We start from the raw sequence: 15,538 nt of genomic DNA, 5'->3' as shown, positions 1-15,538 counted from the left end.
TTCCTTCACTAAGGTTTTCATAAAACAAGGACCTCATGGTTATGCACTCCCCACTCTTTCTTTCCTCCAGGTGTCTAGGTATTTCTTCTGATAAGAAAGGAAGGAAAAGATCCAGCTGCTATCAAGAAGAGAGCAACCAAGAGTGCCCTGTCAGTGACTGTAATTAATAATGCATCATTGTACACGTGAAGGGTGCTGGGTAGACCCCAAGCATTCTCCCCACACCCACAGAATTCCCTGTCAGGGGTCTCTGGGTCTGACAGGGTGACCAAGACATAGAGACTTGTGTGTCTGATAGAATATATCTCACTGAGAATTAATGTTAGTACTAATTAGAACACTCATACCCTCTGCTTAAGAAGGAAAGAGAGTTGTCTGCCTTCATCTGTCAGGGTCCAACAATTCAGTAGACTTTGTCCTTTCAATTATTCCAGGGTAACAAGTAACCAAATGGTCAAGATTCACTTTTCCTCACTACATCCTTAAGTGAACCGTGTGAGTTGGTTATTCTCTCACTCCTAGATGGAAACTTAGGCAGACTCCATGGATTTTTTGGTTACACTTTCCAAGGGTCCCCATTCAGTACCTCGGATCATAAAAAGGTCATGCTGATTTCATGGCAAGGCTTCACCTCCCATGGTACAAGGCCAGTGACAAAACTGGAGTCTTGGAGGAAGGAAAGGTTCATAATGCTCTCCTTCCCTGAGCAGCTTGGTCAGGTGCTGCCTCCTTGCCTTTCCATCACGGTTCCTGACAACTGAGAGGCAGTGACAAACTGGGGAAGACCAGACAGCTCTTCCCTAACTGCTACAGTAGTAAGCTGAAATTAACTTCTGTAAACTCTGCACATGTTCAAAACACACAATCCACATCTCTCTCTCTCTCTCTCTCTCTTTCTCACTTTCTCTCTCACGCTTTTGTGGATTCTTCAGAGACCCCTATTGTAGGTTAGGTGCTCTAGATGTAGAGCCTGAGACAGGGATTCTTGCGCACATGATTTTCAAGGGAGAGCTCTCAAAAGAAACCTTTAAACAACTAAGAGTAAGATAAGACAGAAGGCGTTTGGTAAAGAGCTTGTTTCAGCTGAAGTTTATTATCAGCCTGGTCCCTGGAGCACAGCTCTAATGCCTTGAGGCAAAGATGCTGAGTTTTTACACTTTTGTATTTTTCAGTCAGTGGCCATGGGCAGCCTCCAGATTGATGGGAGCCATAAACCACAAGTCACTTCTGGGCAAGGAGGCTCCTGTCAGCCAGGGCGGTCCTTCAGAGCATAAGAGCAACTGTGAATTGTTAGCAGCTGGCACCCACAGTCGCCTGCCGATGCATGCACCTCCTCAGGTAAAGATGAGGCCAGAGCACCATCACAAGCTAACCTCTCTCCCCTGCCCAGAGCCCTTCTACCTGCAGCTCTGTTGATGGGCATGATGTATAACCTAGCAGCTCATTTTCTATTCCCTCCTTGACATTAAGCATAGACATGCTGTGCTGTACTTAGTTCTCAGTCGAGTCCGACTTTTTGTTACCATATGGACTGTGGCCCGCCAGGCTCCTCTGTCCAAGGGGATTCTCCAGCAAGAACACTGGAGTGGGTTGCCATGCCCTCCCACAGGGGATCTTCCTAACCAAGGAATCAAACCCAGGTCTCCTGCATTGCAGGCAGATTCATTACTGTCTGAGCCACCAGGGAAATCCCTAAGCATAGATAATCCTAGCTCTTTTCTGCTAGGCTCCAATTGCCCCTCCTGACAGCCCCCATGGAAAAAATAGAGAGAGACCCCATGTTAGCCACAGGTTATTCTCCCATCCAAGTACTAACCAGGCCCAACCCTGCTTAGCTTCCAAGATCAGACGAGATTGGGCGCATTCAGGGTGGTATGACCATAGACGCCACAGGTTATTATGAAAATAGCGCAACTGAACCCTGTCTCATGACACTAGACATGTATGATTGGAATCAGAGAACATTCAGAGCTCTCACACAAATCTTCCAAGCTCTAGTCTCTACTTTCTCAGCCTTTCCAAAAATCTCAGTTGTTCCTGGTGATCTTCATGAAGCAATGTAACAGCCATTCTTTTTATTCCTTGGCTAAACCTGGCACAAGAAGTCAGACACTCAGTCACGTCCAACTCTTTGCAGACCCCAAGGATTGCAGCACACCAGGCTTCCCTGTCCATCACCAACTCTGGGAGCTTGCTTAAACTCATGTCCATTGAGTCCATGATGCCATCCAACCATCTCATCCTCTTTGCATGAAATGTCTTTCCCTTCACCTCCTGCCTTCAATCTTTCCCAGCATCAGGGTCTTTTCCATTGAGTAAATTCTTCCCATAAGGTGGCCAAAATATTGGAGTTTCAGCTTCAGCATCAGTCCTTCCAGTGAATATTCAGGACTGATTTCCTTTAGGTTGGATCTCCTTGCCAACCAAGGGACTCTCAAGAGTATTCTCCAACACCACAGTTCAAAGCATCAATTCTTTGGTGCTCGGCTTTCTTTATGGTTCAACTCTCACATCCATTCATGACTACTGGAAAACTATAGCTTTGACTAGACGGACCTCTGTTGGCAAAGTAGTGTCTCAGCTTTTGATACTGTCTAGGTTTGTCATAGCTTTTCTTCCAAGGACTTCCCTGATGTTTCAGAGGGTAAAGCATCCGCCACAATGAGGGAGGCCTGGGATCAATTGCTGGGTTGGGAAGAACCCCTGGAGAAGGAAATATCAACCCACTCAAGTACTCTTGCCTGGAAAATCCCATGGACAGAGAAGCCTGGTAGACTACAGCCCATAGGTCTCAAAGAGTCGGGCACAATGAACAACTTCACTTTATTATTTTTTTCTTCCAAGGAGCAAGCGTCTTTTAATTTCATGGCTGCAATCAACATCTGCAGTAATTTTGGAGCCCCCCAAAATAAAGTCTGACACTGTTTCCACTGTCTCCCCATCTATTTGCCATGAAGTTATGGGACCGGATGCCATGATCTTAGTTTTCTGAATGTTGAGTTTTAAGTCAACTTGTTCATTCTCCTCTTTCACTTTCATCAAGAGGCTTTTTAGTTCTTCTTTGCTTTCTGCCATAAGGGTGCTGTCATCTGCATAACTGAGGTTATTGATATTTCTCTTGGCAATCTTGATTCCAGCTTGTGCTTCATCCAGCCCAGCATTTCGCATGATGTACCCTGCATATAAGTTAAATAAGTAGGGTGACAATATGCAGCCTTGACGTACTCCTTTCCCAATTTGGAACCAGTCTGTTCCATGTCCACTTCTAACTGTTGCTTCTTGACCAGATTGGAGATTTCTCAAGAGGTAGGTCAGGTGGTCTGGTATTACCATCGCTTTAAGAATTTTCCACACTTTGTTCTGATCCACACAGTCAAGGCTTTGGCGTGGTCAGTAAAGCAGAAGTGCATGTTTCTCTGGAACTCTCTTGCTTTTTCAATGACTCAGCAGATGTTGGCAATTTGATCTCTGGTTCCTCTGCCTTTTCTAAATCCAGGTTGAACATCTGGAAGTTCATAGTTCACATACTTTGGAAGCCTGGTATGGAGAATTCTGAGCACTACTTTGCTAGTGTTTGAGATGAGTGCAATTGTGCAATAGTTTGAACATTCTTTGGCATTGCCTTTCTTTGGGATTGGGAAGAAAACTGATCTTTTCCAGTCCTGTGGCCACTGCTGAGTTTTCTGATTTTTCTGGCATATTGAGTGCAGCACTTTCACAGCATCTTTTTAAGGATTTGAAATAGCTCAACTGGAATTTCATCACCTCCACTAGCTTTGTTGGTAGTGATGCTTTCTAAGGCCCACTTGACTTCACATTACAGGATGTCTGGCTCTAGGTGAGTGATCACACTATCGTGATTATCTGGGTTGTGAAGATCTTTTTTTGAACAGTTCTGTGTATTCTTGCCACCTCTTAATATCTCCTGCTTCTGTTAGGTCCACATCATTTCTGTCCTTTATTGTTCCCATCTTTGCATGAAAATTCCCTTGGTATCTTTAATTTTCTTGAGGAGATCTCTAGACTTTCCCATTCTATTGTTTTCCTCTATTTCTTTGCATGGATCACTGAGGAAGTCTTTCTTATCTCTTCTTGCTATTCTTTGGAACTCTGCATTCAAATGGGTATATCTTTCCTTTTCTGCTTTGCCTTTTGGCTTCTTCTTCTTTTTTTTTTTTTTTATTATTTAAGACCTTTATTAACAGGTGCTTGCAGTTTGTTGACTTTTTCTTTTTGAAAAAATCAAGCTGTAAACTTTTATTACAAATTAAAAATGAGGTTCTTAAAAATCTCAACTTGACCAGATATGAAACAATTTAAAAACCTTTAAAGGTGTATTGAGAAAAAACAGGCTTTTTTTTTTTTTTTTAAACACGTTTGTCATGACCAAAAAGAGACGTCTTTAGGTAAAAATAATAAAAACCCCATGCTGTATAGATAATGCAGATAGTTCTAGTTATCTGGTCAACAGGCAAGAAGCAAGCACTTAAGGTCTTCAGCTCCAATCTTTTGTTCATTTCGTATTGCTGGAATTTCATATTCATTTCTTCCTGTTGGATGACTAAACCGGATGATGGTAGAGATGGTAAGCCGGCATTTACTCAGCCCCGCCCTGCTCAGCCTCGGGAGCGGACGAATTCTCAGTTGGTGGATCGGCTGCTTTTGTCTCTTTGCCCTCTTGTGGTTTAGGGTTTTCTGGGCGTCTGCGTCGGTAGTTGAAGTTGCGGCGGTACCGACGTTGAGGTGGTTGCCGACCTTGGGTCTCATCTTGATTTTCCTTATCTTCTTCATTGCCGTCCTCTCTGGGCTCTCTGGCGAGGAGGGCCCCTGCGGAATCGTGGTCTCTAACCCCGACACATACTCTGTCTCACTGGCCTACCTTGTTCTCCTGCACCCGGGTTGTCAGCACCCTCCGTCACTTCTCCCTGCACAGGGGGGTTGAAGTACTGTGGTCGACGCCCATAGGGTCTCCGCCTGCGGTAGGGCCGGCGCTGTCGGGCCTGGCCTTCGGGAGCGCTCTCCGACCCCTCATTCTTTTCCCCACTCTCACTATTCTGGTAATTCTGCTGGTAATTGCGTGGAGGACCCCTGCGACGTGGATAGCGCCTACAATGGTGACGGTCTGCTGCGTATCACTGCCTTGCACTGGAACTCCGCCAGGGCCTGGAACGTTTGCTGCCTCCGCACCCTTTCCTCCTTCAACAACATCAAACTCCACAGTCTCTCCATCTCCTACACTGCGAAGGTACTTCCTGGGGTTATTCTTCTTTATGGCAGTCTGGTGTACAAATACATCCTCCTTGGTGTCATTCCCGTTGAGGAAACATATCCGTTCCTTACATTGAACCATTTTACTGTTCCCAAAACCTTCGTTGCGATGACTTTGTTGTCCCCGCCGGCAGGCGCCGCCGATGTGCGGCCGCCTGGGCCGCCGCTCCCTGCGCCGCTGCCCGACGTGCCGGCCTTGGTGTCGGCAGCGCTGAGGGCCGGGCGGCGGGCGGCCGCTGGGTCTCGGCCTCGCTGCTCACAGCTGCAGTGACGGTGACTGGGGCCGGCTGCGGCAGCTGCGGCTCCTCCCGGGGTGTGATGGGAACTAGGCCGGCGGCGGCGGTGGGGCTGCTCAGGGCTCTCTGGGGTCCGCTCTCCACTCCCGATACCGATCGAACTCTGGCTGCTTCTTTTCACAGTTATTTGTAAGCCCTCCTCAGACAGCCATTTGGCCTTTTTGCATTTTTCTTGGGGATGGTCTTGATCACTGCCTCCTGTACAATGTCACAAAACTCCATCCGTAGTTCTTCAGGAACTCTACTTATCAGATCTAATCCCTTGAATCTATATGTCACTTCCACTGTATAATCATAAGGGATTTGATTTAGGTCATACCTGAATGGTCTAGTGGCTTTCCCCACTTTCTTCAATTTAAGTCTGAATTTGGCAATAAGGAGTTCATGATCTGAGCCACAGTCAGCTCCTGGCCTTGTTTTTGCTGGCTGTATAGGGCTTCTCCATATTTGGCTGCAAAGAATATAATCAGTCTGATTTCAGTGTTGACCATCTGTTGCTGTCCATGTATAAAGTCTTCTCTTGTGTTGTTGGAAGAGGGTGTTTGCTATGACCAGTGTGGTCTCTTGGCAAACTCTGTTAGCCTTTGCCCTGCTGCATTCCGTACTCCAAGGCCAAATTTACCTGTCACTCCAGGTATCGCTTGACTTCCCACTTTTGCATTCCAGTCCCTATAATGAAAAGGACATCTTTTTTTGGTGTTAGTTCTCGAAGGTCTTGTAGGTCTTCATAGAACCATTCAATTTCAGCTTATTCAGCTTTACTGGTTGGGGCATTGACTTGGATTACTGTGATATTGAATGATTTGCCTTGGAAACGAACAGAGATCATTCTGTCATTTTTGAGATTGCACCCAAGTACTGCATTTGGACTCTTTATTGACTATGAGGCCTACTCCATTTCTTCTAAGGGATTCTTGGTCACGGTAGTAGATAAAATGGTTATCTGAGTTAAATTCACCCATTCCAGTCCATTTTAGTTCACTGATTCCTAAAATGTCAGTGTTCACCCTTGCCTTCTGTTTGAGCCCTTCCAATTTATCCTCATTCATGAACCTAACATCCCAGGTTTCTATGCAATATTGTTGTTTACAGCATGGGACCAGTCACATCAGAAACTGGGTGTTGCTTTTTGCTTTGGCTCCATGTCTTCATTCTTTCTGGAGTTATTTCTCCACTGTTCTCCAGTAGCATATTGGGCACCTACCAACCTGCGGAGTTCATCTTTCAGTGTTGTATGCTTTTGCCTTTTCATACTGTTCATCGGGTTCTCAAGGAAAGAATATTGAAGAGGGTTGCCATTCCCTTCTCCAGTGGACCACGCTTTGTCAGAACTCTCCACCATGACCCGTTGGTCTTGGGTGGCCTACAGGGCATGGCTCATAGTTTCATTGAGTTAGACAAGGCTGGACTACCAGATGGCGGAGTAGAAGGATGTGTGCTCATCTCCTGCGAGAACTCCAAACTTACAATTCACTGCTGAACAACCATTGAGAGGAGAATGTTGGATCTTAGCAAAAAAAGATATCCCGCATCCAAGGGCAAAGGAGAAGCCCCAGCAAGATGGTAGGAGGGGTGAAATTGCGATTAGAATGAAATCCCATACCCACCAGAGACACTCAGAGGGCTGAAACAAAAGCTTGTGTGCAACAGGAGATCCCACAGAGACTGAGCCAGACCAGCCTGTGAGTGTCTCCTGGGGAGGTATGGTCAGCAGGGGCCTGCCATAGGGGCAGAGGCTCTGGGTGCATCAGACCTGGTATGGCACAAGCCCTCTTGGAGGAGGTACCATTAACCTCACCAGAGAGCTGCCAGAGCTTACACAGGCCTGGGGAAACAGACCCTTGGAGGGCACATACAGAACCTTGTATGCACCAGGACCCAGGAGAGAGGAGCAGTGACCCCACAGAGACTGACCCAGACTTGCCCCGAGTGTCAAGGAGTCTCCGGGGGAGGCGTGGGTCAGCGGTGGCCTCTGCAGGTTAGGGGCACTGAGTGTGGCAGTGCGTGCATGAGACCTTTTGAAGGAGGTGCCTTTATCTGCATTACCTCTGCCATGGTTTGGCCTCAGGTCTAACAACAGGGAGGAAACACAGCCCCACCCATCAGAACAAGATGGAGTCTTCCCCACAGTCAGTCTCTCCCATCAGGAAGCTTCCATAAGCCTCTTCTCCTTCTCCATCAGAGGACACAGCAGAGTCCTATTTTAACATCCTGATAAACTAATTTAGAATATTTTCCATATGGCATCCTCTTTTTGAGGGACAGAGCACCTGGCAGTTACATGATTATGTGGTATGCCCCCAAATTACTTGACGCAATTGCAGGAAAATCAATGTAATGCTTTTGTGTCAGACCTGGTATCATTTTATGTTCTGTGAAATACAAAAGTATTTCACACAGTTCATTAGAGATAAACTTAAGGTTTTGAAAATGCAACATATTAACTACATTGTGAAAATCAGAAAAAGAGAAGCAAATTTTGAACTCAGGCAACAATGGAGCAGTGGTGATTGTTGGGCGCAGTTTGAGAACTGCTGGCGGGTCTGATTACACCGGCTGGCAACATACACTCTTCTTAAAACACCTTTGGACTAACACTTCCTCACTGCAACCCTCACTCCCTACACAAAAAGTATTAGTGATTCTTCTACCTTCTTATTTCACTGTTTCCAAAATGAGTAAAAACATAATTGAGAATCCTTGTTATTAGCAGAAACTAGAAACAAATAACAAACGTCCCTCAAATGGGAAAATGAATGAACCAACCATGCTGCATCCATACAATGAAATACTACTCAGCAATAAAAGGAATGAGTTACTGACAAAAGCAACAATTATGGATGAATCTCAAATGCCTTATGCTTTATGAAAGGAGGCAAATTCAAAAGGCTGCATACCGTATGATTCCACTTATACTAATTTTGGAAAAGGTAAAATTATGGGGAAGGAAAACAGACCGGTTATTGCCAGGGGCTGGGAGGAAAGGGCTAACTGCAAAAGGGTCCATAGGAATTTGGGGAGAGGGATGACAGAACTGTTCAATATCTTGGTTGTGGTGACAGTTACAAGACCTTAACATATAGTATTTTAAAACATATAGAAATGTAGACTTACAGACGTAAATCTAACTCTATGCAAATTATACCTAAATTTTTAAAAATAATGCACAGTTTACCAATAAATTCTTTGTTATATAAGCAAAAAATAATGTAATTAAAGTAAAAAACATAATTCACTTACTTATTTATAGCCTTAAGAATCTCTGCCTGTTTTCAATTTGTGAGCATCAGAATCTTGAATTCTAAGAGAAATTCCAAAACACTGGGTCCTCAAAAATTATTTTTATATTATATATATTATTTTATTATTATATATTATATAATATTATAATTATATATAATTATATAATTATAATTATATAATATTATATAATATAATATTATATAATATTATATATATTATTATTTTATATTATATTTCTTCATAATTAATTAAACCTAATCCCTTGCATATCAGATTGTAGGAGTATTTATTGAAAAAACATTTAAAGTAGCCCGCCAAAAAAGCAATCCCATCTAAACAGCTGTTTCACTATACCTCTTTGACAAAGAAATTGTTCAGACATCACATGTTGTTCTCATGGACCAAGAGCAGATAAAAGCCAAAATCAACGCATCTTTTGATTTCTCCACAGGCATGGGGTATGGGAGGTCTCTGTAGGCTCTATGTTTTCGGGACTGACCCAGGGACTGGACATTTGGCAGGAAAAGGCTGACCTCAAGACCCATTTCTTCAAACAGCAAATGAAAATCATGCTCCACAATTTTTCCTACCACATAGCTCACCGATCTCAAAACAAATCCACAGCAGGGAAGGGGTTGGAACCAAACCAAGAGTAACAAGGCCAGTAGCAAAAATTTTATGGCATTGACATAACCTGTTATCCAGGCCAGTTCCACAACCAACCAATGCATTTTATGGGGTCGAAGGATCTATGAAGAGAATTATAATCACTTCCTTTTCTTCGTGGCAGAGTTCAGTCAATATTAAATTTGGTATGGAGGGGTCATTTCCAGGGGATAATTAGAAACCACTAAATGAATATTAAAGTCCTTAAACACTGCAAGAGTGAAGAATGAGTCACATGTCCAAGGCTTAATATACTCTATGTAAAAAGCATGCCTTATATAATATTGGGACATTTCTGTATAATGATTTAAGATACTTAACAATATAATATATAATAATATACTTTATGTATATTTCTGAGAAATATAGAGGCTGAGTGTAAACTTCAGTAAATCCAGCTAATTCAACATACTTTAGTTAACAGCTAAGAGCATACACCTTGGTTCAGAAAACTGTATGTGTGAAATCTTCTTTTAAAAAAGAAACAAGTTTCATGGACATTCTCAATGACCTTCAAGCTTAACATCCCCTTTATGGGTGGCAACACCAAGGCTTGCATCTGTGTTAGGGGTGGGGGCACTCATTTAATGCTTCCAGCTACTTGAGGGAATACCTTTGTTTTATGTTTCTGTCTCTCAGACTCCTGATACAGGACAGAACACATGAGTTCAAGCAAGTCCGGAATGAATCAGTGAAAATGCATGAGAGTTGACATAAAAATGAACTACAAGTATTGATAGTGAGAACTAACATTTATTGAATGTTTACCACACATGGTCACTGCACTGTTCCTTATTGAATCTTCACAATAACTTATAAATCAGGTACCAGTATAATTCCCATTCTACTGGGAGGTGTATAAGATAATGTGGGACACACAGGTAACATGTGATAGAATTCAAATCCAAGCAGTCTGTCTTTGGAATCAGTCACCTTCCTCTACTTCATAATACTAACTTGCTAATTTTATTATACTACATACAACATTCACAGGCAAGACAGGTATACACGAATGCCATATTTTGCTTAAGTATTCCTTATAAAATTATTGCCATATAAGTAGGCATTTAGCACCACCCTTTCTAATTTCCCTTCTAGTTGCCTCTAATTTTCTTTCTAATTTGTTCAAAATGAAACAAATGATTATGTAAAAATCGCTCGAGTACCTAGTTATTTCTAGACTTAGTTGATGAAACTATTCTCAGCAGATTATATTCATTTTATCTGCAAGTTTTAAATGACACATTAGCCCTTCTGGCCCAAGTTTTGGGCTAAATATAGCAATTATGTTCAACAGGTGAAGGTCACTTTGTAATGTGTCATTGTAAAAACTAGGACTTCCAGAGACATCTATGGAAAGAGAACATATGTAAAAGGATCTCTTTAAATTTTAGCCTCAATATACAAAATCTGATTTGATTTACAATCCTATTTACCCACAGTCTTTTAGGAAAGCATTTATTTAGTAAGGCATGCTTTATAATGTTCTGAGAACAAACACAGTCCTTCCATTAGAAACAGTAGACTTTTAAAGCATAATATGTATTGCGATCAAACTGAGAGAAAAACTGACCAGTTTAAGTAAATATTCTAGTTATTAATGCATCAATTACATTAATTTCCACGTTTGTCTTCTTTTTACTAGAAGTTCAGACAGAAGCAGGAAAGACGGTCCTTACGGACATTTATCTGAAAATCCGTTTACCTTGCTCCGAAGAAGAGGATAGCAAGAGAAAAATAATGTTAGGTTGATTGCACTAATGGTTCCAATTAATGATGTTCTGTATCTCTGTCCTTTGCCCTGTGACTGCTTTGCCATTTCTCTTATCAGGAGATAGAGTCTTATTTGCTCTCCCCTTAAAACTGGCTAAACTGTGACTTGCTTTAGCCAGCAGGATGTTGTCAAAGTAATTCTGTTTCAGATCCAGTTTAGCCTCAGCATGCTTTCTACTATTTCTCTTTCTCTTTCGCTCTCTCTCACTCACAGCCCTGTCTTTGACTTCTGAACAGACTACTCTCTTGAGGATGAGAGGTAACTGGGGTGGGCAGGAGCTGCAGCACCCCAGTCAACAGTCAGCCAACCCTGAGAACCAGAGCTTAGCAGGTTCAGGGCTGACCATGCACACAAGGGAGCCAATCAAGACCAGAGCAACCCAGGATAGCCAAGGTTAAGCACGGCTCCGCTGAGCTGGTACTAAATAAATGGCTGTTGTTTAAGCTGCTTGTTTTGAGTGGTTTGTTACACAGCAATAACTGACATAGGAAAATACATGTAAAAATAATTCAAATGATATTTCAAAATCTGTAACAACCTTTTAAATATCATCTATTTAGGAAATATTTATATCTCACAGAAGAAGCTAAATTATTCTTTTACATATAGTATATAGGGGGGCTTCTTAGGTGGCACTAGTGGTAAAGAAACTGCCTGCAAATGCAGGAGACATAAAAGACGCAGGGCTGATTCCTGGGTTGGGAAGATCCCCTGGAGGAGGGCACAGCAACCCACTCCAATATTCATGCCTGGAGAATTCCGTGGACAGAGATCTTGGCAGGCTACAGTCTTTAGGGTCACAAAGAGTCAGACACAAATGAAGTGACTTGGAATGCAAAAATTATATAATCTCAATTTCATTTGCTTGATGTAAATTTTACATATACTTAATTCTCAATAAATGTGTTGAACTGAACTGGATATCTGGTTGTCAATCACTCAATGATTTATGAAAAATGAAAGTGAAAGTGAAGTCACTTAGTTGAGTCCAACTCTTTGTGACCCCAAGGACTATAGCCTACTAGTCTCCTCCATCCATGGGATTTTCCAGGCAAGACTACTGGAGTGGGCTGCCATTTCATTCTCCAGGGGATCTTCCAAACCTGGAGATTGAACCTGGGTCTCCTACACTGCAAACAGGTGGGTTAACATCTGAGTCACCAGGGAAGCATGTTGATATATGGCAGAAATAACAAAATATTACAAAGCAATTACTCTTTAATTAAAAATAAATTTTAAAAAGGTATAAAAAAGAGAGACAATAAACTTTATTCTGGATTCAGAAATAATAGGCTTATGACATACAAATACCTTAAGATTTTCTGTCACAATTTACATTTAATAAAATAATTCTTTAAGAATAAAAATTTTTGTGTATGGTGTTAGGAAGTGTTCTAGTTTCATTCTTTTACAAGTGGTTGACCAGTTTTCCCAGCACCACTTGTTAAAGAGATTGTCTTTTTTCCATTGTATATCCTTGCCTCCTTTGTCAAAGATGAGGTGTCCATAGGTTCGTGGATTTATCTCTGGGCTTTCTATTCTGTTCCATTGATCTATATTTCTGTCTTTGTGCCAGTACCATACTGTCTTGATGACTGTGGCTTTGTAGTAGAGTCTGAAGTCAGGCAGGTTGATTGCTCCAGTTCCATTCTTCTTTCTCAAGATTACTTTGGCTATTCGAGGTGTTTTGTATTTCCATACAAATTGTGAAATTATTTGTTCTAGTTTTGTGAAAAACACCGTTGGTAGCTTGATAGGGATTGCATTGAATCTATAGATTGCTTTGGGTAGAATAGCCATTTTGACAATATTGATTCTTCCAATTCATGAACACAGTATGTTTCTCCATCTGTTTGTGTCCTCTTTGATTTCTTTCATCAGTGTTTTATAGTTTTCTATGTATAGGTCTTTTGTTTCTTTAGATAGATATACTCCTAAGTATTTTATTCTTTTTGTTGCAATGGTGAATGGTATTGTTTCCTTAATTTCTCTTTCTGTTTTTTCATTGTTAGTGTATAGGAATGCAAGGGATTTCTGTGTGTTAATTTTATATCCTGCAACTTTACTATATTCATTAATTAGCTCTAGTAATTTTCTGGAAGAGTCTTTAGGGTTTTCTATGTAGAGGATCATGTCATCTGCAAACAGCGAGAGTTTCACTTCTTCTTCTCCTATCTGGATTCCTTTTATGTCTTTTTCTGCTCTGATTGCTGTGGCCAAAACTTCCAACACTATGTTGAATAATGGATTAAAGATCTAAATGTAAGACCAGAAACTATAAAACTCCTAGAGGAGAACATAGGCAAAACACTCTCCGACATAAATCACAGCAAGATCTTCTATGACCCACCTCCCAGAATATTGGAAATAAAAGCAAAAATAAACAAATGGGACCTAATGAAACTTAAAAGTTTTTGCACAACAAAGGAAACTATAAGTAAGGTGAAAAGACAGCCCTCAGATTGGGAGAAAATAATAGCAAATGAGGAAACAGACAAAGGATTAATCTCAAAAATATACAAGCAACTCCTGAAGCTCAATTCCAGAAAAATAAATGACCCAATCAAAAAATGGGCCAAAGAACTAAACAGACATTTCTCCAAAGAAGACATACAGATGGCTAACAAACACATGAAAAGATGCTCAACATCACTCATCATCAGAGAAATGCAAATCAAAACCACAATGAGGTACCATTACACGCCAGTCAGGATGGCTGCTATCCAAAAGTCTACAAGCAATAAATGCTGGAGAGGGTGTGGAGAAAAGGGAACCCTCTTACACTGTTGGTGGGAATGCAAACTAGTACAGCCACTATGGAAAACAGTCTGGAGATTTCTTAAAAAACTGGAAATAGAACTGCCATATGACCCAGCAATACCACTTCTGGGCATACACACTGAGGAATCCAGATCTGAAAGAGACACGTGCACCCCAATGTTCATCGCAGCACTGTTTATAATAGCCAGGACATAGAAGCAACCCAGATGCCCATCAGCAGATGAATGGATAAGGAAGCTGTGGTACATATACACCATGAAATATTATTCAGCCGTTAAAAAGAATTCATTTGAATCAGTTCTAATGAGATGGATGAAACTGGAGCCCATTATACAGAGTGAAGTAAGCCAGAAAGATAAAGAACATTACAGTATACTAACACATATATACGGAATTTAGATAGATGGTAGCGATAACCCTATATGCAAAACAGAAAAAGAGACACAGAAGTACAGAACAGACTTTTGAACTCTGCGGGAGAACGTGAGGGTGGGATGTTTTGAAAGAACAGCATGTATATTATCTATGGTGAAACAGACCACCAGCCCAGGTGGGATGCATGAGTCAAGTGCTGGGGCCTGGTGCACTGGGAGGACCCTGAGGAGTCGGGTGGAGAGGGAGGTGGGAGGGGGGATCGGGATGGGGAATACGTGTAACTATATGGCTGATTCATGTCAATGTATGACAAAACCCACTGAAATGTTGTGAAGTGATTGGCCTCCAACTAATAAAATAATATTTAAAAAAAAAAAAGAATAAAAATTTTTAAACAAAGATTAAGGAAATTCCAGATGTTCAAGCTGGTTTTAGAAAAGGCAGAGGAACCAGAGGTCAATTGCCAACATCAGCTGGATCATCGAAAAAGCAAGAGAGTTCCAGAAAAACATCTATTTCTGCTTTATTGACTATGCCAAAGCCTTTGACTGTGTGGATCACAACAAACCATGGAAAATTCTTTAAGAGATGGGAATCCCAGACCACCTGACCTGCCTCTTGAAAAACCTATATGCAGGTCAGGAAGCAACAGTTAGAACTGGACATGGAACAACAGACTGGTTCCAAATAGGAAAAGGAGTACGTCAAGGCTGTATATTGTCACCCTGCTTATTTAACTTATATCCAGAGTACATCATGAGAAAAGCTGGGCTGGAAGAAGCATAAGCTGGAATCAAGATTGCCAGGAGAAATATCAATAACCTCAGATATGCAGATGACACCACCCTTATGACAGAAAGTGAAAAGGAACTAAGAGGCCTCTTGATGAAAGTGAAAGAGGAGAGTGAAAAAGTTGGCTTAAAGCTCAACATTCAGAAAACTAAGGTCATGGCATCCGGTCCCATCACCTCATGGGAAATAGATGGGGAAACAGTGGAAACAGTGTCAGACTTTATTTTTTGGGGCTCCAAAATCACTACAGATGGTGATTGCAACCATGAAATTAAAAGATGCTTACTCCTTGGAAGGAAAGTTATGACCAACCTAGACAGCTTATTAAAAAGCAGAAACATTA

General features: G+C 41.7%; 1 protein-coding gene and 1 pseudogene across 4 annotated transcripts in view; both read right to left on the bottom strand.

The window, feature by feature from the left end:
• Nucleotides 1-15,538, bottom strand: part of PLCB1 (phospholipase C beta 1) — an 830,993-nt gene that overhangs the window by 678,623 nt on the left and 136,832 nt on the right. The gene's annotated exons all lie outside the window — the stretch shown is intronic.
• Nucleotides 4,167-15,538, bottom strand: part of LOC136157751 (Y-box-binding protein 1-like) — a 34,037-nt pseudogene continuing 22,665 nt past the window's right edge.

Source organism: Muntiacus reevesi, chromosome 2 (assembly GCF_963930625.1).
Source record: "Muntiacus reevesi chromosome 2, mMunRee1.1, whole genome shotgun sequence".
NCBI classification, from domain to species: Eukaryota; Metazoa; Chordata; class Mammalia; order Artiodactyla; family Cervidae; genus Muntiacus; species Muntiacus reevesi.
Note: the sequence above shows the minus strand (reverse complement) of the source record. Positions and strands in the feature narration are given on the sequence as shown.